At 41.4% G+C, this 26,796-nt stretch overlaps 1 protein-coding gene across 6 annotated transcripts in view; it reads right to left on the minus strand.

Annotated features, from left to right (window-relative positions):
- The window catches only part of HTR2C (5-hydroxytryptamine receptor 2C), a 98,749-nt gene that overhangs the window by 62,792 nt on the left and 9,161 nt on the right, over positions 1–26,796 (minus strand). For 4 of the 6 annotated variants that reach the window (XR_012630665.1, XM_074882335.1, XM_074882338.1 and 1 more), the window contains exons 2-3: positions 26,069–26,494; positions 7,168–7,278 (exon numbers count right to left, since the gene is read on the minus strand). The exons of 1 other annotated variant lie outside the window; for it this stretch is intronic. The gene's annotated coding sequence lies outside the window, so the exon portion shown is untranslated. The remainder of the gene's footprint in view (positions 1–7,167; positions 7,279–26,068; positions 26,495–26,796) is intronic. One more of the 6 variants, XM_074882336.1, reaches the window with a different exon arrangement.

Raw genomic sequence — 26,796 nt, forward strand, 5'->3', positions numbered from 1 at the left:
GCAGGCAACTCTGCCCTGGGCACGGAAGAGTAGAGGTCTGAAAGTAAAGAAACATGAACTTAATCCTGCTTTGACTTCTCCAGCAAAGCTGTGTGGGAGGACAGACATTGTTCAAGCACAGAACCGAGCGGGAAAGCAGAAAAAAACCCCAACAACCAAAAACTAAAGAGCGTAACTTCATTGAGGATTCATAAGGCATAACAGTACCAAGCAAAACATTTCATTTGATGCTTCTATAGCATTAAATTCATTTAGAAGACTGAAAGACATAATACTTTGCACTTTCTAGATAAAAGCACTATTGTAGTCATTCGGATGTGGAAGAGCTTTATTCTGCCAAAAATATCAGCACCATGCTGCAGTATAGAAGCCCTGAAACACGAGACCCAGCTCTGAATCAGAGCAGCTGATTCATTCAGAAACAAGGGTGCTGCACTTCTCCCCTTGATCCTACTCACCACGCCACGGCAGCCCACTGAGAACAAAGTAAGTTCTGCAACTTATATGGCAAGTGAGATAAAACCACTTCATTCAACAGCTTATGGAAAAGGTCACTTCTCACTAAGCTACAGAAGAGCTGTGAGGCTTCAGTGACAACACCTAGTAATGCAGTTGGGAGAGCAGGGTAGAAAAGGCTGGAAGAACAGGGTTTAGTTCCTGAGAACCAGAGATATTTTGGTAGCTTGCTCATTATAATAATATGCATATTTAAAACATAACAAGAAAAACAAGACCCAGGAAAAGCAAGAGCTTACATCAAAGCCAAATACTCCATGCAGCTTGCTCCCAGGAGAGAAACAGAGATAGCACCTCACAGGTCTGAATCTTAACATATAACAGGAAAAATACAGAATAAACTTTTTTTTGCAGGAACAACTGAAATACAAGACAAAGCTGGAATTTCAATCTTAAAGGTTTTTTTTAAAACAACATTATAAAGAGTTCTGATAAACATCTTAAAATACTTCTTGCTCTCACTTGCTACTATTTCATATCAAATGAATTCTTTTTACTTTATTTCTTTTAAGCCACAAATGCACAGTCCAGCTATAAGAGGTGACAGCAGTGTGAGTTACTCAGATTCCTGCTTTCATATTACTTTGGGAAAAATGAAACTAGCCTAGTGTTGCCACATGTCACAGGTTTTCCTCACAAGTCTCTTAGTGTCTTGGGTTTTTCAGTCCCAGCCCTTTGAGACAGTAGGCATCACAGCTGCAGACAAACTATGAAAAATACCTTTCCTAAAGGCTTCAAAAACAGGAAGCAAAATATAAGCAAACCATATATATAAAAGCAGGGTTTATTAACTGCTGAATTTTCTGATCTTGAGACACTTGACTCATGGTTCTAAAAAGCTCTCAAGGCCAGTGACTTTGCACTCAAAAAGTTCAATGAGAAATTCTTAAAGTGCTCCACATCCAGAATAATTAAAATCAAAATAGATAAATCAAGCTTTATATTTTACACCATACTTCCACCAACAACACTGTTTGCAGATGTCCCCAGAATAACACACTGTATTTCCCAATGCTAGCATTCAAGTTTGCAGGGTCCACAACACTGCTTTTCCCTAAACCAAACCCACACCTCTTAGCAATGCCAAACCAAAGGAGAGGTCAGGCAGCAGGGAAGGAGTCCCCAATGCTCCTGTACATTATGTTGTGAGCAAGCTGTGATACCTTATCCCTTTCCAGCACAATGCAAGTGGGATCTACGGTCTGGTTAAGCCATAGCTGGGGCAAGTCAGTCTCTGGGATGGATCAGATCAGGGCAAGTTTCTCCTGTAACACTACGGACATTTGGTCAGAGGAGTAACAAACAAGTTTTTAATATCGTAAGATGGTGACTAATAGTTCTGGGACAGAGAGGAGCATTCACAGCAGAGTCTGCAGCTGGCCAGCTGGGAGCTAGCCTGCAAGCAGGGCACCCCACAGCACAGGAGGGCATTCTGGCCTGAAAGAGCTGCTGGTGCCAAGAGACCTTGTTTGCACTGAAAAAATTTTTCTTTTTTCAAAATATCTACAGAGGTGTCACAGAAACTTAACATGAGCCAAAGTCCATACAAACTTAGTGTATGCACAGTTTGTATGACAAACCTCCTAAACCAGGAGTGGTTTTGACATTCATGAGCCTTTTGCCTACAGATGTTGTGTCAGCAGTCAGCTGAACACATTTCCTTACTAGTGAGAAGACCCCAGATTAGAACTGTTTTGGAGATGGAATTAATCTCTGCTGCCAGCATCACCACAGGAATTTAAGTGAAAGGCCAAAACAAAGTTATAGGCACACAGAAAAAAGGCAAACCCACACATCCTAACCTCCTATCTTTTAGGCTCACCAAGAACAGTTTACTGCACTGACACCCAGGGGCTAACAAAATAAGAAGACAAGACTGCACTATTTTAACCCAACAGGCTGTGTTGCCTGATCCAGAGGTGAGCAGCTGATTGCATAATTTTTCTCCTACATTTTTGTGAAGACAGAAAACAGAGGCTCTCAATGATACAAAATGCACACAAATAATACATGAGCAAAGCTATAATCCTAAACAATTCTTCTGGACAAGACAAGGACACAAAAGACTTTTATAAACACCCTCTTACCTCTTTGCCTGCTTGGATAAGTATCATTTAGAAGATCTCTTTATCAATATAGGCAGTATGAAGCATGTTTGCTCTGATGTACTTCACACAGAGCTATCAAAAACAAAGCTATACATACCCAGGTGTGCCTGGTGTGCTGATTTTTATGAGCTTTAGCCTGATTTTTGAGTAACAGCAGCTGTGCACTTAAGCCTCTTCCTCTCTTCCCTCCATGTTTCAACATGCTTTGCTTGCAGAGCTGATACAGTGATAGCAACAAACCATCAGGGAATTCCTCCATGCTAAGAGTATCCCTTATTTTAGGAGGGGATTTTTGGTGCTTGTGAGATCTTCCACAGAACACCAAACTCTGCACTGTTTTGTGAGATCTAAGAACAGACCCTGCCTGGGCCCTACCAGAATGGCTTGCCATTGAAAACCAAGATTTCTTCCCAATTTAGCACCATCCAGCTCAGGCTGGAAGGCAATAAACTTTATATATATATATATATATATATATAAAATCCATGCATGATTTTTATCTCAATCCATTTGTCAATAACAATTTCTTTTTCTAAAATAATCCAGGGGTAAAAAAAACGTAAAGAGAATAAAAACGGACTCCTAGGTTTTGGGCATTTCCCCAATCACAATCTCTGTCTCAGATCACTGTTATCTGGGAAAGGACCTTCCTACCCGGAAGAGGGTTTGGGCAGAATTCAGAGCTGAGCACCATCTTCCTATGTGACTGAAAATAGTATCTTCCACCCTTCCTTTTCCCAGTGACAGCTGTATTCTGGGGTACCACTAGATTCTTTCCAAAACAAATGTGGCACAGCTGCTATGATTTATCTTCACAGCTCATAGCTTAGAGTTACAGACAGAAAATACATATAACAAGGAAACATCTCCACTATATGTTCCCACATGCTGGAAGTGTTCCCTCAGCTGCAAGGAAGATGTTGCAAATTGCCTGAAAAGGTTGAAGCAGCATCCCTAACTGACTAACACCATGTTTCTCTACAAATTTGGGGGATTATCATTGGTTTTCTTGAGTTCTCCAGCTTCTGCAGGAGGAAAAGTTTTTCTTTGCCCTAGGCAGAGGAAAAGACTTCTGCAAGTGTGAATGCACCAACAGAGAATTGCAGGAAGGGTGTTTTTTTCCAAATTACCCTGTGAAATCCCTGCAGTACATGTCACAGCTGCAGAAGCTTTCATAAAACAAGAGTCAGTAAAGCAGCAGATCTTGCACATAACTTTTCTCTGGGCCTTGGCATGGGCTGTGGGTTGTGTGGGTGCCAGCACTGCTCCAGGATCTCGCTCTGCAGAGCAGCATCACGGATCCCCCACTCCTGCCCACCGCAGTCCTCGCACTGCTGCAGATGAGACACCTACATTTGAAAAGAGATCTGTCCTAATATGTTCAACCCATAACAATTTCATCACAGAGAAACGAGCTGGGAAATGGCAGATAAAAAGTACTTCTGTAAGTATACTAGTGTGATTTTAATTCATTTTAGTAGTACTTACCCAGTAGTTATTATGTTTTACTTTAGTTTTCTGTCTTCTTACCTGCAGAATTTGGGGTTCTTCAAAATGCAGAAACTAAGGCTAGTAAGTGCACAAGTCATTTAGACCCTTACTCATTCTGACATTAAAAATACACTTCTTTCTGTCTGAGGAGATCAGGCATAACTGCTCAACCATGTCCCCATCAAGGCTTGGATGTCCTAGGCTATGGAGCTAATTTCCCACCGTATCAGGGCAGTTCAGGGTGTCACTAAAGAGAAATGGGAATTAAGCCATTTATAACCAGTTCAACAGGCTGTGTTGGTATCAGGTTAGTTATAGGTATTGTGATGTATTTATTAGGTTTTCTCCTTTTTATAAAGGAACTAAACCAGAGGTGTGAAAAAGTAATTGCTAGCTTCTAGAAGTAAGAACTGGATGGTTCAGTTCTGCTATGTCTGTTTAATGACTAGTAAAGACTGTTTATTCTCTCATACACTCTTGTGCCATAAAGACTGCCTTACAAACACTTGAAGAAAATGTATCTGCTTTATCTTGACACCTCTGATAAATTCTGGATCTGTAGCAATCCTGTTTACTTATTTTGCTTGCAAATGGTAAGATATAATGAAGAGAATATTTATTACCAGAGTTGGTTGGGAATAGTTCCACAAAACTTTTTTTTCTTGCCAAAAAAATGTGTTAAGTCAACATAGAAACTTTTTTGAGGGGAAACAGTTTTGATGCATTTCTCAACAGAAAGTAGTGAGGAAAAATGTTGAGAAAATTTCATTTTTACAGTTTGAAAACAAAAATAATCCTGAAGTTTGAAATTACTTTTTCATTTTTGTATTTAACAAAGTAGCAGCAAAAAAAGTCAGATTAAAAGTTATATAGAAATGAAACACTTCAAGATGTCAAAATGTCCCAAATTGACCCAGACTTATTTCTTGTTGAGATTTTTAGTTTACATAGGCCTTTTGACATTTTTACACTTTCTGAGATTTCACACATGAAAAAAAAAAAAAAAAAGAAGACTCCTGAATAACAGTTGTGGGTTAGAAAAGCTGTTTTCCACCTAGCACTAGTTATGTTATTAGGCTAGCAGTGAAAGAGAGACATACACTATGTTACTCTCTGGATCTAACAACTTCTTCTATCATGATAAGACAAAAATGTGTGAACATCAACCACATGGAATACAAGTTCTTTGTTTTTCTTTTCCTAATGAACTGTGCAAAGAATGCAACATAATTATGCCTTCAAAAGAAACTACTATACTACCAGAGATACTAAAAAAGCTCTGTTCTTTGGCTGGCACCCATCTCTGCAAATGCTGTCACAACAGTCTCCAAACTGTCACTTCAGCAACTGCCCCTCACGGGAAAAACATATTTCTTCTAATTAGACAAAATTCTAACTCCATGTTTGAAGAGTATAATTTGATCTTTTCTCTAGAAACTCATTAACCACTTGAGTTTAATTATTAACATTTGCTTTAAAAATTCACTGAATTAACTACCAATTGTGTGAGTGCAGCTACTGCTTTGGCGAGATGATGCTCATTGCTGCAGTACATGGGCATGCCACCAGGGGAGGTGGTGTGCTCCATGTCCACCTAAGACACTCCTCTGAACATCAAGGAGGTGTAGCTTCTTCCTCTGGGTCTGCCATCGGCTCACTGGATGGCTTTGGGCAGGTTAACCCCTTTTCCTTCCCTTTCTAAATCTATTTAGGATGGTCAGACCATGAACTGTTTGGAGCAGGGACTTCTCCGCTTTTTCTCCTTCAGTCCCACCATGCTTAATAAAGTGCCAATACAAGAGGACACTGAGCTGATGATTGCAATATGGTAGAGCAAAGCTCCCAATGTGAGAAATGTAAAAATTCATGCCTAGGTAGGGCTTAATACTAGGCTTACTCATTCTGGGGCTCCTGCAGGGCCTGCAGCAGCAAGAAACCTGCTGAAAGCACTTGGTCTTCTGGGATAAAACTGAACAATACTGATTCCTTAATGGAAACCTTTCACAGAAGTAGAAAGCCATTATTTATTCAGTAACAAACAGGTTTTCAAACAGTGTCACAAACACTGAATATGCAGACACACACTTCCACTTGGCCTCAGTTATAAAATGTGGTGATTTACAAATCCAGGGCACAGTGGGGTGATGCAGAGTATAGGAAACTCCCTTTTTTCTAATGCAGAAAGTTATCATCAGAAACCCATTTTCTCCCAAAAGCTCTTCAATTTGATTCAAAAAACCCCCAACAAACCAAACCAAAACAACCAACAAAAAACCCCCAAACAACTAACTACTTCTTTTGGTTTAAATCAAATACATGCGTTCAATGCTTCTCTTAAAAATAAGCAGATACAAGGTTCCGTGGGGTTTTTTCAGTCTCATGGGTACGATTTCTTATAGCATCTACGGGTCAGTACCTCCCGTGTTAAGGATTTCCTAAATCCTTTTTAATTCTCCAGCTGGTAGTTGCCACAGTGTTTTGGATATGCAGAAATGTGTGAAACTCCCCAGGAAACTGAATGGCTCCAGCACCAGCTCTCTGCTATGTGGATACTAACTCCAACATTTTTGCTTCACGGCAAAGGAATGTAGCAAAAGTTACTATTTTGTTACCAGATTTGACAGGCTTAAGCAGCCTTAAAAAAATCAGTGATACAGAGGAGCTAGCTGCAAAATAAACCTTTCCAAGATCTCAGTGACATAAGATATTTTCAGATTAATAAAGGCATAAACTTACGCAAGAACTTCTACATAAACTGTAATATCAGTCTGCATGAGACTCAGGCGCTTTTGTTATTTCTGCATTTGGTAAATTCAGGCGTAACAATTCCTGAAGTCCTTCGGCTTTTACAAACAGGTATGATTGACAGTCTCTAAATGCTCTGCTTTTCATAACAACAGTGATTGACAGCCCCTTGGTATATAGCCCAGTCAGCCTAACAATGTTATTGTTCTCTAATAATTACCTGATAATTTTTTTTAATGTGTTGCTGTTAGTTATGGTTCAACTAAGTAAGAGTCCTCAGAACTTTTCAAAAGTTTATTTAACTTGCCTTGATTTGGGGCTGTCTTTCTGCAAGTCTGATTCTGTGGCAGTGCTGGGATTGCAGACATTAGTGCCCAAGGTGCATTGGCTGTTGATCTACCCGTAATTGGTTCTTTCCCTGGAAAACAGAACATATTAAGCCCAAATATGTGACAATCTGTGTGTCAATTTGGCATATGTCACTCACACAGTATTTGTACAAAGGGAAATGTTTCTTAAGTTAATACTCCCTGGAGCATAAGAATATAGCTAGTAGTTTTTATGCACCTAGGGCCAGAGCCTTGCGTAGGATGCATGCTGGTAGCTGGGCTCAGTTCAGCACAGTTTATTACTTCCAAGCTGCTCAAGATGGCAGCTTGTTTAACTTCTGCTGAAAGCAATAATTGAGATTTTTCTGTCTTGCGGAAAGATCATCCTCAAGAACACTCAGCTAGGGGACTGACTTGTGTGAATCACTAGCAGAAAATCATGACCCAGTAGGGTCACTTTTCTGAGTATTTTCTGGTACCTACAAAGTAAAATGAATTACATTCTTTTTATATGAAACAAGTCAACCGTAGCACTGTATACTAGAAAATGACAATCCTAGTTTGAAAATGCTCAACCCTTTACCCTTGTACTAGGCATAAATCCAAGCTAGCATTCTTCTGAAATTTAGAATTGTAGCTTTTTCATCTCTGTCTTGATTTTCAGATAGGATGGAAGCGGGCAGGGTAGAAAAATGAAACCCCACATTGTCTCAGATTTCCAGCTGAGGGAGACAAGAATCTCCTGGATTTTTGCATACCTATAACATTAAACTTGGTAGAGCAGCTTGGAGTTGAACAAAATGTTACTCCCACATCAAAGTAGTACTGCGAATGAACCTTAGTCTGCATGGCTAGTTTGCCAATTACAAACCGCAACACCTATTTCAGAAATTTTGTGAATGCTTTTTCTTGAGTGTGTTGAAAAAAATTATAAAACTCACCTACCTTGCAGGTTAGAGGTCTATTCTGTTGGAGGTCTATTAAAAATATATTATTATATTATGTTTAGTTACTCTTAAAAGGACCAATAAAAGAAAAAAACCCTTGAAGAAGAAAGCATGCTCAGTCTGGGTCTTTCCAAACATTTCCAGTTCTGCACTGGGGTGCTGAAAATAGTAAGTAGGTATCAGAAGGAGAAAGCTGAGTGTTCTGGGATTTTGCTTTTTGAAACCAGAACTGTGGACCTTGAGCACAGTTTTATAGTTCACCTGTTTGGTTGCCTTTTCAAGAACTGTTCTAAAGTTTTGCCTCTGCACCCATGTACACTATGAATCACCAAACACACTACAGAGTCAGGGTTTGGATTTGCATACAGAGCACTGGAATATAAAGGTTTTTGTTCACATTTACTGCAAATGAAAGCAAGTACACAATGCACAGATTGTATAGCCAAATGGGCTAATTCTGCTCATGAACATTTGTTCACACAGATTTAGGGGCTACGTTGGGGCCAATTGAACAGTTGGGCCTTTAGTCTCTGTTAATTTGCTTTCCAGTACTTCTGAATTTTACCAACATATTTATAGAACTGTCCATTTCAATAAAGTATTATCTATGGCCCTGACCCCAACCTCTAATCATCCATAGAGCTAGTTCCGTTACTGAGTATTTTTCCCATACTGTAAACATACCAGGCATTCTCTAAAAGTTGTTTCGGGTTGATAAATTCTGTAGAGAACAATAGTGAGGTAATGAGTCATTGCACTGTCTCACTACAGACTGAGGAAACTACTCATTGCATACTAGATATAAAGTAGAGGACAAAAAATTCAGCCATCTGTAACTTACGCAAACACCATGAGCAAGAGCTAAAACCAGCTTCTCACAGATCTTAAGTCAACGATATCTCTGATCCCTTTTTTCAAGAACTTCTAGGATGCCTTACTGAGTTCTCAGCCCATCATTCTGTAATCCTTCAAGTGCAGCTTGGTCTCAGAGACTCCTGTAATCCAGTGCAATCATCTCAGCCTTTCTAAAGTCTGTTTTGGCATGTAAATCTCTGTTCTTCCACATGCACACAAGATCTAGTTGCTCACCAAAACACGTGTCAGAGAACGGAATAACCACCGTATGGGTAAACTCTTTTTAGGGCACAGAGAGGGTAGGGAGAACCCATGCTTAACACCTAGGGACCTACCCCACCACCAGCAGCAAGGAAGATGTTTCCAAACAGATGAGAGCAACATGCTTCTCTGTTATCTAAGGCACAGCAATGTGTGGGAAACAGGCACTGAAAAAACAGCATTTTCAAACTGGCAGAGATGCTGGTTTGCAGGGAGTAACAGACTCTTGTGGCTCCAGAACTTTTTAAAATCTTTAAAGCAACTGTACTCCTTCTGGTGCTTCGTACAAGATTCCCAGACATTTCCCTAGCACAGACCGACCCCTACCAGACACCTTGTCTCGTGGATCCTGTCATTTCTACACTTCACAGATGCATGGTTAGCCTTGGGGCAATTCTGCTGCATGGAAGAGTAAGATGAAGAAACTATTTCACTTATTTTTAGGATTAGAAATGAGGAACAGAAGCCACATCAACAGCCAATTCTTCACAGACCACCAGCTGTCCACAAACAAGCCAAAGAAAATCCTGCATATGGAAGTAGTGTTAGCACCATCTAACAACAGCTCATATCAAACAGCTACATAACTACAGTGTGTGTTGTACTAGATATAGCGATCTAAGACAAATTAACGCTGTTTTGAGGTTTCTTCTCTGCAGTGGGTTGGATAATCTTTTCCTTCAGCTTTTGCTGTGTTTCAGTTCATTTGCCTCGTGCTGCTCCCACCAGTTCCACCCCGCAATCCCATAAACCTCACATGAAACTCCTGAGAACAGTCAATTAGATAAATTTATTATTTCTTACTCAATACAAGTTACTGATTCATCTAAGTTTATTCAATATGTTGATGGTCCTCATAAGAGTTCTGGTGACCCTCACTTTCATGTAAATTTTATAAGAACAGAGAAATCTTTAGCACTATTTTATGTTTCATTGTGGGAAAAAATTGAGTACTGTCAGTTAAGGCAATCTTAAATCTTGACTAAATTAACTTTGTCCTCTATTACTTTACCCAACAGATACAGCTCCAGCATCCTCTTCCCATTCATGCTTCCTTACAATCGCATTCTAAAACCACATGTTAATGAATCAGAATTTATCGAATTTCCAATTTCACTAATTATTTATCAGATCAGCTAAATCAGTTTCATTTAGAATTATAGACTTAGTTACTTAAGGTGGATTTTTCTCTCTATTAAAAACATTAAGCCACCTAAAAGTAACTAATATACCAAAGTTTAATTTCTGTTCAAGGTCCAAACATACTATTGATGAGTGATCTTGAATTAGCAATAACATGCTTAATTCTAAACCTATCATTTTTAATTAAAAATTAATTAAACAAGGACAGAAAAATCAAATTGTGTTATTAAGTATAACAGACCCTGCAAATTCATAATAAAGCATTTTAACATTGCAAAGACAACACTGAAACCAGACTGGTTTTGTATCTTCAGAAATTCTATGAAATATGAACATACTAATCTTGTCAACAAATGAGACAAAAGTTAAGGTGCTGAAAGATGCATAGACCTTCAACTGCCAGAGGTTAGCTCCAAAGATGGGAATGTTGCAGGTATCAAACAATCGCATTGGTGTTAAAGCCTGGCAGGTGGGACACTGCACCGTGTGGTCTCACCAGCTCTGGGAAGGGCCCAGCTCCATTACTTATTGCACACACTTCCTTATTTAGATCCTGAAAACCTTAAAACATTGGGGTTTTTTTAAAGTGTGTTTGTATTATCAAAAGAAAATTATCTTCCCCTGTGACAAATAATATGGGACAACTGCTCTGCACAGGTGGGGTCCTAGCCCTAAAACCACAACTGAACATTCTCCAAATGACTCCTGCTGCATTTATAATCTGCCCTTACATTTTCCAATCTTCCACACATGGGAAGGAAGACCGCATATCCATAATAACATCTTCTGATACTGTGGTGGCTTGACCCTGGCTGGACACCAGCTGCCCACCAAAGCTGCTCTACCATTCCCCTCCTCAGCTGGACAGGGGAGAGAAAATATAACAAAAGGCTCCTGGGTCGAGATAAGGGCAGGGAGAGATCATTCACCAATTACTGTCATGGGCAAAACAGACTCAAATCAGAGTAGGGTAATAAGAAATAAAACCAAATCTTAAAACACCTTCCCCCTATCTCTTCCTTCTTCCTGGGCTTAACTTTACTTCTGATTTGTCTGCCTCTTTCCTGCCAGTGGTGCAGAGGGACAGAGAAGGGGAATTGTGGTCAGTCCATCCCATGTTATTTCTGCCACTCCTTCCTCCTCAGGGGTAGGACTCCTCACACTCTTCCCCTGCTTCAGCGCGGGGTCTCTCCCACGGGGTGCAGTTCCTCAGGCACAGAATGCTCCAGCGTGGGTCCCCCACAGGGTCACAAGTGCTGCCCAGCAAACCTGCTCCAGCATGTGCCCCTCTCTCCACGGGGCCACAGGTCCTGCCAGGAACCTGATCCAGCACGGGTTTCCCACAGGGCCACAGCCTCCTTCAGGCATCCCCCTGCTCTGGTGTGGGGTCCTCCATGGGCTGCAGGTGGGTATCTGCTCCACCATTAACCTCCATGGGCTACAGGGGCACAGCTGCCTCACCATGGGCTGCACCATGGGCTGCAGGGGAACCTCTGCTCCAGCACCTGGAGCACCTCCTCCCCGCTTTCTTCACTGACCTTCGTGTCTGCGGAGTTGTTTCTCTCACATATTCTCACTCCTCTCTTCAGCTGCAGTTGTCTTTGAACAGGTTTTTTTTTTCCTCTGTTTTTAAATATGTTATCCCCGAGGCGCTACCACCATCACTGATGGGCTCGGCCTTGGCCAGCGGTGGGTCCATCTTGCAGCCGGCTGGCATTGGCTCTGTCAGACATGGGGGAAGCTTCTAGCAGCTTCTTGCAGAAGCCAGCCCTGTAGCCCCACTATTACCAAAACCTTGCCATGCAAACCCAATACAGATATCATGTATTGGGTTTGAAGCAACACACTTCCACCCTTACGGGTTCCCTAAACCTGAGGCAGCTCTGCAGAGAACGGTTAGGTGTGGTGTGCTGCTGAGTAGTGAAGCTCCTCAGCTCAAGAGGGAGCAGCTCATGCTGATAGTTTGGGAGCCTTCAACGTTTTCCCCCTGCTGTGCATCACTCGTATCTGAGCATGATTTCTTCCCAAGGCAAAATCACACCACTTGCTCTTTGCAGGTTAGCACTTGACTGTTCAATCCATATTTCTTTGCTTCAGTTCACCAAGCAAAGCCAAGTACTTTGGGTTTTTCAGTCACCCTAAATCCCATCACTATCAACAACAGAAACACACTGCTGGTGTTTTTTGGTTTTGTGGACCATTTTTCTAGCCTGAGGATTTTGGGGCATTTCAGCAAAGTGGAAGGGAACAATGACATTATTTTTGTCCCATTTCCAGGCAGAGTGGCAGAGAGCCAGTTCTCAGAATTTTTCTGAGAAGCCAATTGATTCATGCTTGTCTCAAGTCCCAGCATCCTTGTGAGAAGTTGTCAGAGGGCAGCCAAAATAGTACAATTGCTTCACCTACTGCCAAACACTGAGATAAAAGGCCACTCTGTTTCAATCATAAACAAAACCAGGGAACTGTCATAGAGCAAACAGCCTTCCCCGAAATTCAGATTCCACCCAGAAGTTCACCAATCAGTTAGTCATTGCTGTAAATCAACATGACTAATCAGCTCATCTCAGCATCTTAATGAAACTCTGATGCTTTTCCAGCCTCAGGACCTATGGCTTGGTTTGACCCAAGGCAACACAAGTGAACTGCACAGCAGGGTGGAGAGTCATGCTGAAGAAGCCTCCCCACAAGATCCTCAGCAGGTCTTGCTTTAAGCCAGGCTTGAAGGTGTCCTGTGGCTAATACTGCCAACTTTCCACTTATGTACCTGGCCAGTGGCAGGAGCTGTGCAAGCTGCCAAAATGGGAGGGGAAGAAAGAGCAAAATGGAGAACACCACAGCCTGCGTTTCTTTTGGCTTTGCTGTCTTAGAAACCAGTTTGTGTCAGATACAGAGAGAAATGGGACTATAATTTAGACATGTTCTTTCTTTATGTGAATTAATTCACCTAACCATATTTCAAAGCATCCTTAAGACACCAATATTTTGGTATATCTTCACAGGAAAAATTCTACAGAAAGTCAGGCAGATAGTTTAGCAGGACTCCATCATTACAAGTGCTTACACAGCAACTCATTTATCCACAGACTCTCAAACAGCCTTTCAGCCACACAATGTCTGTACAACACTGGTAAACACACTTATATTCCATTTACAAGTAAATAAATCCAGACCTACTATCTTGGAAATAAAATCTGAGAGAATCAGTAGAGCAAACAACGTACCCTAGGTGGGTTCATGCCAGGTTTCTCACTACAGAAAGTCTGGCCTGTGCACACTCGAAGTTTTCAAGTTTTTTGCTCAGCCACGAGAGCAAAGCACACCCTTCTATATAAACTGGAACTCTTTGATAACCACTCTGCTTGCCAGACTAGAAGCAGTAACAGAAAGGCAGAAAATAGAGCGAGATGGTAAAATTAAGATCGTTGGGAATGTATTTCACAGAACTTTCATGCTTCAGTGCTGTTCCATCAGATACATGAGGGAGAGCATGACTTTGGGCATGTTTTGGACTGGCTATTCATCATCCCTGAAATTAATCACTTGGAAGTAAGCTATATCAGTTCATCAGCCCAGCTTTTTTGCTTTTTTTCCCAGCTGGGATATTCACTACCTAATTAGTGAGTTGAATTAGTTCATTAATGGGTCCAATGAAGGCAAGAACTAATGCAAGAGAAGTGCTGGGAACATACAGTCCCAAGCAAAGGCAGGGTGGGGAAGCCTGAGCAGGACCACTCGTTTCAAGAGCAGTTAGATGCTTAGCAGTTAGTTGAGCAGAGGAGCTCAATTCATCTTATGCAACTTCAGTGTAACTTGAATATCATTGCTGTCCTATGCAGTCGACGTGGAAAGATATTCTCTACAGCTGACTGGCACAGCCTAAGCTACACGCCTGAATTTCAGTAGCATGAATGTCTGAAAACCATGTGGTGGCTCATGGACCATTTTTGTTGTGAATTTAAAGCAATTGCTCATAACTGAATTCAAATTAAAAGCAACAACCAAGAGACACAAGCTTCAGCATCTCTGCCTGAGGCAGAAGAATTGGTATATTAACTAAAGGATAAGGTGGAACACATCGTACCTCAGGAAATGCATTTGCTCCAAAAGACAGTAAGACAGTCAAGAATTTGGCTTGGATGTTTACAGCATGGTACACTAAACAAAATAATTACCATGCCACAGTATACAATAAAACTGGGCTTTAACACTGACAATAATGCTATAGAGAGGAAAGGTACATGGACAGGACCTAAAATAAAATAAGTTCCCAGGTTGGAATAGCAAGGGATTAAATTTTATGGTTTATGTGATGCAAAAAGGTCAGAGTAGATCTCAAGGTTTCTTCTGGCGTGAGAAAGTACTGTTTGATCCTGCTGCTTATAGTCTGTTACCACTGTTCTTCATTTCTCCATCACCTATGCACACACACAACATGTATGTTACAATGCTGTCCTCATACACACCCTGTCCACCACAGGGAGTCCTTTGGCCGATGAAGTCAGCACTGCCTCCATGTGAACAGTCTAAGGAACAGAACTTGGGTATGGTTAAGAGCAGAAGGCTTTGGCAATCAAAATAAATCTTGTACTACAAACTGGGGCTTGGCTACATCTTTTCAGTAACCAAAACATCTATAGTAAAATAATTATTTAGTATTCCAGGACAAAATTTTGTTGTTCTACTTAAAGCAACATCAAAGGAAGAACAAACCAAGGCCTAAGCAAAAATGCTGTGCATTTTCTATTCAGAATAAAATTTGCAGCTCAGTGACATAAAATACTAAATCAGAGGTAAGACATGCATTCAGAATACATCTATATAGGCAAAAGCTACATCATCCATAGTTAAAACAGCCACAAGTTATATGGTATGTGAAATATTAAGTTCATGACAGCAGTATACTACTGAATACCCAAACATACATTTATCTCTCTAGGAAATTCAGTAAGTAACTGTTCATCTCAAAGATTTTATATTTTCCCATAAAAAACTAGGAGTAACCACTACCAGTGACATGGTGGTAAACTAGAGAAATCCTCCTGTAACCTATAGAAATCCTCCTATACTTCTTGAATAAATGCCCTGTTAAAAGTGTTGGACTCATTGCCACTGAATGTCATGAATACTGAATTTTAAATTAGTTCAAAAAGCAATTAAACAAAATAATGAGAAAAAAAAAATCCATTCAGGGCTATTAAACAGGATAATACCAGATCTGGCTTAGGAAGTCCCTAAGCAGAAATTGGTGGAGACTGAGGGGCTACAGGGACGAGGACCGTGCGCTTGCCCTTGGCCCAGTGCTCTTCCCTAGGCAGTTTTTGCTGGTGACTGTTGGAAACAGGGTACTGGGCTGGATGAACCTTTGGACTGACCCAGTAGAGACACTCTAATTCCAAGAGCTCACAAGAGATGGACAACTCCATATTGTGCTTCTTTAATATGCAAACAGCCAGATTTGGTTCTGGTATACAGAGTCTAATTAAGTCAAGGGAAAATGCATGTCTGCTACCTAGGGGTAGAGTTCACCACAGCTGAGAACAGAAGCACACTTTGGACATTTAAATGACATCTTATTTTTGCTACTGCATCCAAACTATTATGCTAAAAATTTCACCAACAGAAATCAATACTTGCAGCAGATGACAATTTTTGGGGGTGGGTGAGGTGGATTGTTGTTGTTGTTTTAAAGAAAATAAACAAATTCATTGAAGCCAAACCAAATCAGAACCCTCAACTATAAAAATAATTTCCCTTCCTCCCCCAGGCCAAATAGCTTGGTCTACTTACAAGAGGAAAAAGTCCAAATTCTCAGTCTGAATGCAACAAATTATGCTTGGAGACCACAAGATGAAGATCCTGCTATATTGGAAATCTGTTGTGACCAGTGCCTTGGGAAACCAAGTCAATCTATTCTCTACATGGTTTGACTCCCTCACCACAAGCTGGAAGCAAGAGAACAATCCATGCTGCTGGATGTGATGTTTTTCACTGCTCTACAGTTCAACTCCTTGGAAGCTTATCTTCCTCATTGCTGACTGCTTTAGTGACCTTGGAAAATGTAGGTAGAGATAATAGAAGCAGAATACTAAAAGGATTACTGCTTTTATTATCCTACTACTGGGAAGCTGATTAAAAGCACATATCCTTTCACAGACTACCCTGGGCTTTAGCACTCTCAGCTCTCTTGCGAAAGGTCACCAGGCAGGATATTAAAAGTAGCCTTAAGTATTGCACATTCTTCACTTCCAGCACAGGTGTCCTTCTCATGGCAAATATCATAGGGGGTTGTCTGCCTCTAGCCCAGGAGTTCTTTTTTACTTCTTACTAAAACACAACAATAGCAACATGGATTTTCATAATAAAATGTCACTGACCTGCTAAAGGGCCAAAGAATGGTGGTGGGTGATGGGAAGTTGCATAAGTAGATGCAACTTCAGCTGCAGGATTTCAGCCAGTTCTCTTGTTTGTGATTGTCCCTATGAGCCACTCCACCAGGCCACAGTGAAGACATGCATGAGCTGGCTCGGTCCCCTCAACACTTTCCTGCTGAGTGGCAATACAAAGCTAAAATAACTGTGTGATAACCACCGGAGATATCACCTCATATTTTCAGAGTGCCAAACTAAGGACATTTCGCAAGGTCTGAAGATAGGGCCTTTAGTATTTTCCTATGATAATAGCAAGCTGCTTTTTAATGTCATGCCTTCTGTAGCTACCAGCTGCTTTGGCATGAGGTAGGATCTCCTTATGTCTCCTCCTACCATGTGGAAATGGCAAGGCATGAACCATGATGACACTCCATGTAAAACAGATTCTCCTGAACCCAGAAAGAGGTCAGATGGACAATATGCTCCCGGTCTCCCTAGCCAGTACAAAGTACCAGTTACAAAATCAGTGTATTTAAGAATAGTTTGCAGTGGTCATCTCCCTAAGAACCTAAGAGTCTTATTATGTGGTCACACATCTCTGTTGATGTAGTTTTTATTTCATACCTGTTTTGGGTAGCAATGCATATGCTGGAACACCAGGGCAATATGGTGTTTAATTGAGGATAAGAGCAGAGGGACAAATGGACACAAATAACTCACACAGGTGAAGATATTTTCTCTGATACCATCTACCTCTACTCTTAATACATCACTGCTTTCATGGAAGAATCCCCCACAAGGTTACAAAGCACCATGAATCAGCGTCATTGCTCAGAATAAAACTAGGTGAGGGTCAGCTGTTTTCCTGCTGTTATTGGCCTAAAGAAGTGAAGGACTCCTGCTTGCTGACAGTCATTACGCAACAAAGATAACTCATCTTTCTGCAGTCATTTGTAGGTGTCAGGAGAAGCTAAGAATAAACCAGGAAATTCCTCTGGAAAGGTCTGGTAAGTGAGCTGAAAGAAACATCTCTTAAGACACAGTGTGCATACCCTCGCTTTAGCTTGAAAGACATCCTTATGCAACCTCTGCTAGATGACTACAGGTCATAATCACATATTGCGGTTAAAATTACTGATCAACCTATGCAGGAAGTGTTAAAACAAGCAGAGGAAAGTAGATGTTAGGAACAATAGTTACATCCCTGTTCATATAGGATACAGTAGGGTTGCTAAGCTTAAGAAAATAAGTAAGTGCCCCCTCCTGCTCATTACAGGGAGTTATGAAGCAAATTGCAGCATTTTAAATCCTGTGTATCCACAAGTCAGATAAATTAGGATGTCTTTATTTCTTTCTCTTTTTTAATAGCTTGTCTCAAAACAGCTACAAAAATATGCAATTGTATCCAGCAGAGAAAGCAGGTCAACATTGACCCCTATTCAGAAGGAGGTCAATAAAAAGAAAGAAGCCAATTAAGACATAATTGGGCAATCCTAGTCAGTAAGCTACTAGGGAGAAAAGAAAGGAGAGAAGAAGCATGACTATCTAAGAACAACCAGTCTCCCCAGCAGAACCCAGGGCAAATCTTCTGCTGTTGTGAATGAGATACCTTTCATGTCCTTGCTTACAAACTGAGGAAGCATGCTATGATCAGACCATGGAAATCAAAAAAATAAACCTGTTTTTGTGCCAGCTTTAAGCTTCTTACTTTCCTTGTTTATAAGATCAAGAAATTTCCTTGCAAGAGAAAGCTCTATAATTCTGTAAAGTTATGAAAGTTTGTGAAAGCCAATATTACTGATTATCTCCTAAATTAATGCTGAAACTTTGGGGCAGTCTAGCAGTAAAATTAATGCTTAAACTGTACACACAGGTCAGAATTCAAAAAGAACTGTTAACTCTTCTGAGACATGCAAAGCAAGCTTGCTATCAAGGTCTTCAGGATAAACAAAATAGTCCTGAGTTTAGTCCCACTTACTCTAAGCACAATGGAACTGCAGCGATACAAAAACTGAGAGAACAAGATTAGAAGCAAGCCCATGTAATAAAGGGTCATAGAAAATGAAAAGCTGACCTTCACTTTGTTGCGTCTGAATTTTTGCAAAAGGAAAAATTTGCAATGCCCTTCAAAAGAAAATGTAACATGTAATCTAAACCAGACGCTCTCCCAAATCAAAGGTCAATAATATTAACCGTATCTTTTTACATTGCTCCAAAAAAAATTAATATACTGGATCTATTGAAGTGTCTAATACCAGCTAGAATCAAGAATAGCAGAAACCAAATTTGAATGAAAATGTCTCTTCTGGAAGTCACCAGATATTGGCTTCTTGCAGTATTATCAGAATACCTATAGGCAGAATCTTTTAGTACAATGCAGCAGTAAAGAGTTTCAGTGAAATTTATTTTCGGGGAAAAAAAAACAAACAAACAAGAAAACCTCTGCTCAGCATAAAAAGTACCAGTCTTCGTAATGGAGCAGAAAGACTCATCCTTTTCTCTCTTTTCAAAGAAATTAAGCTCTGTAAATGCTGAGCACATTAGTAATCTGAACCTTCTTGATGCTCTGATTGACTTGGCTTCGCTATTTGTAGGGAGCGGGAAAAAAGAAAGGGCACAAAATGAACCTGAAACGCAGCAGCCCTCTTGCAGGCACTACTGTTTGTAAAAAAAAAAAAAAAAAAGTACTGGTAAATATTTAACTCATCCGCTTGCACAGTGGACAAGCAACAGCCATTCTGCAGTCCATAAACTCTTAAAAAGACAAGAGAGAGAAACTACCCATCCGCACTGCTGAGCACAGACACAAATCAAGGGAGAGTAATTGGGTCTGACTGTATGTTTCAAGCCTTTCTGGTGCCCAGCATGGGGCTCGAAGGGTTTGAGATAATGACAGATTTGATTGGAATGTGCTAGATTGAATTTATAGCTGTTATTGCTGTTTAGCTATTAATTGACAGGCTCCTGTGCTTGCCATAGGGTTTGCTTGCCTTACTGTAAATTAGAGTCTTGTGCTCGTTAGTGGCTGCTTTTTGCTTTTGCTGCTTGCTGTACTGCTTATCATCTTACTCTGCTGTGCCTGAGAACATTTTGATAACAGCAATGGTGATGCGCCTGGGCTGGCAGATGGCCAGGGCATTGCTGCTGTTTCTGTGCTGCTGTACTGGGTGGGCTGGAACCCTAGTGTGAACTCAAGTCGAAGGGACTGTGACACGTGGGTGAGTCCACATGGGAGCAGGACAACCCGAAGCATCTGTGGATAAGGCTGTGGATAAGACCATGCCAGAGCAGGTACATCTCGAAGCATCTGTGGCAGTGGTTATGTCTGTGTCACAGCAGGTATACCTCTGAAGGGATTGTGGCCCAAGGATAAGTCCACACTGGAGAAGATACACCTCAAACCATCTGTGGCGGTGGACAAGTCTGTGCTGCAGTAGGTACACCCTGAAACTTCAGTGGCTGTGCATGAGGTCATGCTGGCCATGGATAAACCCACAACAGAACAGGTACACCCCTGGAGGGACTGCAGCCATGGGTAAGGCCATGTTGGAGCAGGTTTACTTCTGAAGAGAAAGTAGCTGTGAGTCGGGCCATACTGAGGCAGGTACATCTCTGAAGGCATTGTGGCCCATGGAGAAGGCCACACTGGAACAGGTGTACCTCAAAGTGACTGTGGCTGTGGATAAAATCTGTGCCACAGCAGGTACACCCCTGGAGAGACTGTGGCTCATAGATAAGGCTCTACTTGGAGCAGGTACAACCCTAAGAGACTGCAGTCTGTGGATAAATCCAAGCCAGAGCAGGGGCAAGGGGAGGAGTTCATTGCAATGTTAAACTCGATGGTCTGGTCCAAAGGGATCAAGGGTGAAGACTGTAATGGAAATACCTTTAAATTGTTGTAACCCATGATTTGAATTGCATGTTATAGGAATTACTACAGCAGGAACCCCCTGAACCAATGGAGGACAAGCCTTACAAGAAGCAGTGCAAGTGCAGCAGTGACCCAACCTGAGCTGACTTTGGTGCTGAGTAACTCCACACAACACACCACCTCTCCTGTCCTCAGTGACCACCACAACAGATGGAGCTCAAAGTCATGGACTAAATGAACTCAGTGGACATTTTGTGGACATCTTATGGCCATTTTACAGGGGTGGTCCATAGACTACAGGAATAATATCTGTGTATTACATCAAAGGATGGGAAGGGTGGTGGCGGGTAATAATGTATTGGATAGTGTGAGACTTGAGCATGACGTAAATGTTATGGAATAAGGGATGGAGAATGTGCTGGTTTGGGCTGGGAAGTTTTGCTTTGCTTGTGTGCATGGCTTTTGCTTTACTTATTAAACTGTCTTTATCTCAACCCATGAGTTTTCTCACTTTTACCCTTCTGATTATCTCCCCCGTCCAACTGTGGGAGGAGTGAGCAAGCGACCGTGTGGTTGCCACCTGGGGTTAAACCACGACACTGAGACAGGTACAAGTCAGAAGGACGTGATTTCTCTGGTAATGGGCTTATACCTAGGATCTGCTCTTTGGCAAAGCAGAGCACTGCCCAGATTCCCTGAAGACTTAAACCTAGACATTTCACGATTTGAAGGCAGGGCCTGTACTTTCTTTGTTCTGCTCCACCCTAATAACACTGCTGGTTCTATGTACCTGGTGATAAAAAAGGAACTGGCAAACCTGTGGAGGAAAGGAAAAGGGATTAGCATTTCCAGATTGCTTCTGTTCCCTAGAAACACTGGTTTCCTACCACCCTTGCTTGGCAGAACACAGGTAACTTCATGTAATGAAGCAACTAATGATGGGCCAACAAGATGTGTAGCCTGAGAATAGGGTGGGAACAGAGAAGGAACCTCAGGTCAAATTCACAAGCATCAGAAATGGGTTGTATAGACCAAGAAGCAGTAAATATTACGTTTTCCTACTGTTGCCTGGAAAAAAAAACTCTAAGTGTCCATTGTTTCCCCTTGGGTTTAATGAATGACTCACATACCAGCTAAAAGTTTTCAGCATCATTCCACTGAAGTACAAGGACTGGACCCATTGTTCAGAGGTTCTTGTGGCTGCTCCATATACTTCTAAACCTGTGATGCTGTAAGAAGTTCCCCAAACCAATTTCCATACAGATACTCCTTCAGCTGCAATTGCTTTAGAAAAGTCCAAGACCATATATATTTTTTTAATTTAAATTTTCTTTTTTAGGATAGAACTAAGGAGCCCTAACTAGATGCGATCAGAAGACACTACAGTTTGTCCATATTAGCCGGGTCTATCTAAGGCTTTGGCACTTCATTTTAAGTCTCAGGTTTTTGAAAGGTGATCCTCAAACTGCTGCTGCATGGTTCAGTCTGTACACAGAGTAATTACACAATGAAGAATAAACTGCAAAGTGATATGGATAGAGTTTTAACATTTACCAAAAAAAGTTGGTCAAATTTTTTTTGCGATCATGTTCTAAGAAAATTTGCTGCAAATAATAAGAGTAAAGTTACTGCCCTGCATAGTTCAGACTAGGTGCACAACCTGCTTAGACTTGGCTTCAGAGCAAATCAGAAATAGGAGATGGGCTGTTTTATGATGGCCGTATTTTGAATTCAAGGAAATGAACTTTTTTTTTTCAACAATTATCATCCTACATCTGTATTTGAATCCACAAATGGTTCCTGATAGAATAACACATTGATTAAGTCATCAAACAAAACACTCTCTGGCACTGGTAGCAGCAAGGCAGCAGCTGTTTCTAAGAGCAATTGCATGTCAAGTGAAAAAGCTGGCAAGCTGCAAGTTAACATTTAGCTACCTGACCAGGTTATCTTTTTCAGTAGCAAGAAATGTGGAGTCAGCAGAAATTTTTCTACCCAAAGGACACAGAAGGAAGGGAACCTCTGCCTTCCAATTCATTATTTAATATACTTGGTGCAACCCTTATGTTCACAATCTGTAGCTACACTGAGAAACATAAGTGATCCAAAATCTCCAAAGACCTTAATCATTACAGAACATGCAGGAGGAACTTGTTGACAACAGCAGCAGTAATTTAAATCTGCTGGCACTTTTGCAGACAAATAACTCTGTATAAAATCCAGCTGGAGGTGGCTTCTCCTCCTCTTGGTCTCTGAACATTGACATCAGGACATTCTAACCTAGACCCACTGGGTGATTAGCAGGGCAGTTGGTAAATCCTGTGGATGATTGCATGGAGCACACTAGTAGGTTAGGGGGGCTTTTTCTCTCCTGAGACAAACATGAAGCAATCTACTGCACCCATCACAGAGAGGAATGCTCCCCCAGAAACAACCTGTGTGTTTCTTCACAGCTTTTTCACTGCTGGACAGCAACCATGGATTTTTCATAGAAATAGTTACCCTCTGCAAAATCACAAATCTTCACTATCAAAATCTACAAGCAATAATGGGTTGGTGCTCTTAAGGCTTTTGTTTGTTTCTCCAACAGAAAGTTATTTTCTCATGAATTTTTAGACAAATTCTAACAAATCATTCCCACCCCTGCCAGGAGAGGAAAGCCAAATGTTTTCCTTGAGCAGAACTTGCATAACAGCCTCCGCATCCTCTTTAATGCCATTTCTGGAATAAGCATCTTTTAAAAGTTTGTTCTTTGATGAACTTGGACTAGGAAGTTCTCAAAGAACAAGATAAAAGTCTGCCATTTGAAACAATTACTGGTTACCTCTGCTGCCAATGCCAGCCTATTCATCACTGATTCTCATCCTACCTGTTCTTGAGAAGTCTTTCTCAAAGTAATCTCTGTCCACTTGGATCTGCTGCTCCCCAAATCTCTATAGAATCAAGTACTCGTCAACAAAACTAGCAACCATGCAGAGCAATGGTACAAAAAACATCCCATCATCTACCTGCATCAGAGGAGGACATGCTGCAGCAGACTGAGACTTCACAAGCCTCCTGTCACCAGTGAGACCCCTCTGGGGTCTTGACCTTGTGTGCAGACCTCTGTCTCCCTGCTACAGCATTGCTTAAAACATCCTCCAAGATTGGTAACTACCAGTTTTGTAGTCTGTAAAATTCAAAACACTTTTCTGGATTTTAACGGACAAGGATGGTACATTAAAAATCAAGAGGCTTAAAGAAAAGATCATGAAAAGGAGATAAACCATCTTTGCTATAATTTTTAAATTAAGTCTGCAGGAGCTTTTATGAAGCTAGTGAAAATCTTTTAGATGAACCTTCAGGGCTCATCAATTTAAAATTATTTTCTTTCTGCTCCCTCCTCACTGGTATTGCTCAAAAAACAATGCTGGAAATAGTTGTCAGCAACATAATCCAGCCTGTGAAAGGCACCAAAAAGGCTTCTATGCCTACAAGTAACAGCACAGCTCCTCAAGGCACATCGCTTCTGGTCTTTGTTGTATTTTTCCATGTTTTTAATTTAAATAGGCAGTAACCTTTATCACATGAAACCAAGATGGCAAAATATTGGATTTGATATGTGTGCTAGGACTGGACTGCCTTGCTGTGAGCTACAAGAAAAAGTGGTGCCTTGAGATTCTCTGAGTTTGAAACAGGAGAATCCATGTTATTTGTCCCCTTGCTCCCAGCTTTGAGGGAAGCTTTGGCCAACATCTTCTTTTCCACATAGCAGCCCACAGCAACAAAGTCAGGCAAGCAAACCCCTGCAGGAGTTTACCCTAATTAACACGTAACTGTTGCTGGTCAGCAGTGAGCATCTCATGAGCACAGTTACAGGAACTCGATCAACATGTAACTGTTGCTGGTCAGCAGTGAGCATCTCATGAGCACAGTTACAGGAACTCGATCCTTACCCTAATACTTACGCTTTCAAAATATTATAAACAACTGATAATCAAAACAAAAGAAAAGCTAAAAACCACACAGCCAAAACCTGGGGATTAACATTGCAACTACAGGCCAGTCTACCCTTCAATTTGCTTCTATGCAGTATTTCACCACGAATTTTATGTTTGCCAGTAAACTTTTCAAAACAGAAAGCAGTATCATTTGTGTTTCTGCAATATCCAGCACCATGGCACTTGCTGGTTGTAAGGTACAGAAACTCTACTGTTAAGTGTGTGTTCAAGAACACAAATAAGTATTTTCTCATTTCCAAAAAGAATGAGGAAAAACTGTAAGTGCCTGGAGTTTGAGATTAGATAAAAGTTCTAAGAGTCACTATACATATCTAATTAGCAAAAGGCACAGAAACACTGATCCACTGATGCTTTACAAGACAGTGAGAAACTTCTGTGTTTGGGTGAGATTACCTAGAACTGGCACATCTGGAGGGCACTGGTGTGTTCCCAGAGACACCTGCAACCTGGCATGTGCTGCTGACTGCAGGCTGGCAGGCAGGCGGGGGGGTGCAGGCAAACAAACATTTATCTGGCCCCTTCATACAGGAGAGCAGTGACCTGGGTACTTCCCTGCTCCAGAGGAAGGATGTAGAGAGCTGGGAAGGCAACACTTGCTGCTTTGCCAGCAGTGCAGCAGCAATGTCTTTCTCACTTCCCAATGGTTTTAGCTGCATCAGTCTGCAGAGAAACGCTCAGAAAAATGCCTCTGCAAAATGTCTAGCTCTGCAGTGTCATTCTCAAATTACAAAGCATTTCTAATGCAGGATCACGGAAGAGGATGCAAAATGAGCTCAGTCCTGTAGTTGCAGGGAAGAAGAAATGCTGTCAATAATGGAAATGCATCATCGGTATTGTTGTGACAAAATGTTTGGAATTACTACACTGGCAACTTTTCCAAATGGGTTGGCTTAGAGACAGGTGTCTTGCACAGATTACTAAATTATTTTCTTTACAAAGGTCTAAGTGGCTCTGTTTTCCAGATGAATAGCCTGAAACTACTTGGTTCAGAGCTTTAGTCCCCTGAGGTTTACCTTGGACAGTAAAGAAATGAGACAGATGAACACTGAACTACTCTGTGTATGAAGCCAGCAGTGGTTTGGCTGATGAGAACACTTTAGGTAAAGTACCTTTCAATTTAAAATAAAGACAAAGATGAACTGAGACTAGTTAAAAGTTACAAGAAGTCAGAAGCAGCATTTGCCAACAAAGCATTTTAAACCAAGTAAACCTTCCTAAAGAGAATCTTGGGTTCACCACATCTCATCTCATCTGGGAGAGCTGCCTTGCCAGGAAAATTAAGGGCAGTAGTTTGGCATCAGCACTTTCCCAATCCAGCCAACCCAGTCACTGCCAGACTTCTAGACTGCCCTCTCCCCCTTGCTGCCTGCCTGCCTGCCTTCATCCAAACATACAGTAATACATTTGCCCAGCATTTACTGACCAACACTTACTTTTTTCTTGAAAGAGAGCACCTGCGCTCAGGGAGGGAAGCTCTTTGCAGTCGCCTGCACATCTGGTGTGTGGTGACACAGCGCTGCTGGCAGGGACCAAAGCAGGGAGAGGATGTCAGGGAGCAAGGTGAGTATCTCACTCTCATGCGGTACCACCTAGACGCAGGTTTCCATCAGCCTTTGCTTACACAGAAAAGGTCCCGAGCAGCACAGCAGGAAACAGAAAAGTTCAGCCCCTCTGGTAGCTGCTCCAAAGAGGATTTGAGGCCAGTGTACGCTGATGAGCTAGGAAAGTTTGCTCTGCCTGTGACTCATGGTCTTGCTAGCATGCCTTCCGTGTGCTCTTTTCAAAGCACTCTGCACTTGTGGATGGCACCGAGCTGAACTGCTCACCGGGGAGGAGACTCAGATACGCTGGGGAGACCTCTGGGGGAAGAGAGAGAGAGGGAGAGAGAGAGAGGAATGAAGAACGATGTTCATTCTTGAAATTTAAATTTATCTGTGGCTTCTACACAGTACATTTCAGACATCCCCATTAAATTAGTCCATTAGATAAAATCCTATTAATCGGATTATTTGGTCAGCTCTGGCTTACACAGAATTTGTTACAGTTTTAGTATTTTATCATCAAATATAGTTCTGGGTAATTCAGACTTCACAACACCAAGCAGAAATTGCCCACAATTAATAGCTTCCAATACAAGCAGTTTTCGTCACACAAACACCAG

The sequence above is a fragment of the Strix uralensis genome, chromosome 13, assembly GCF_047716275.1.
Source record: "Strix uralensis isolate ZFMK-TIS-50842 chromosome 13, bStrUra1, whole genome shotgun sequence".
In the NCBI taxonomy this organism is placed as follows: Eukaryota; Metazoa; Chordata; class Aves; order Strigiformes; family Strigidae; genus Strix; species Strix uralensis.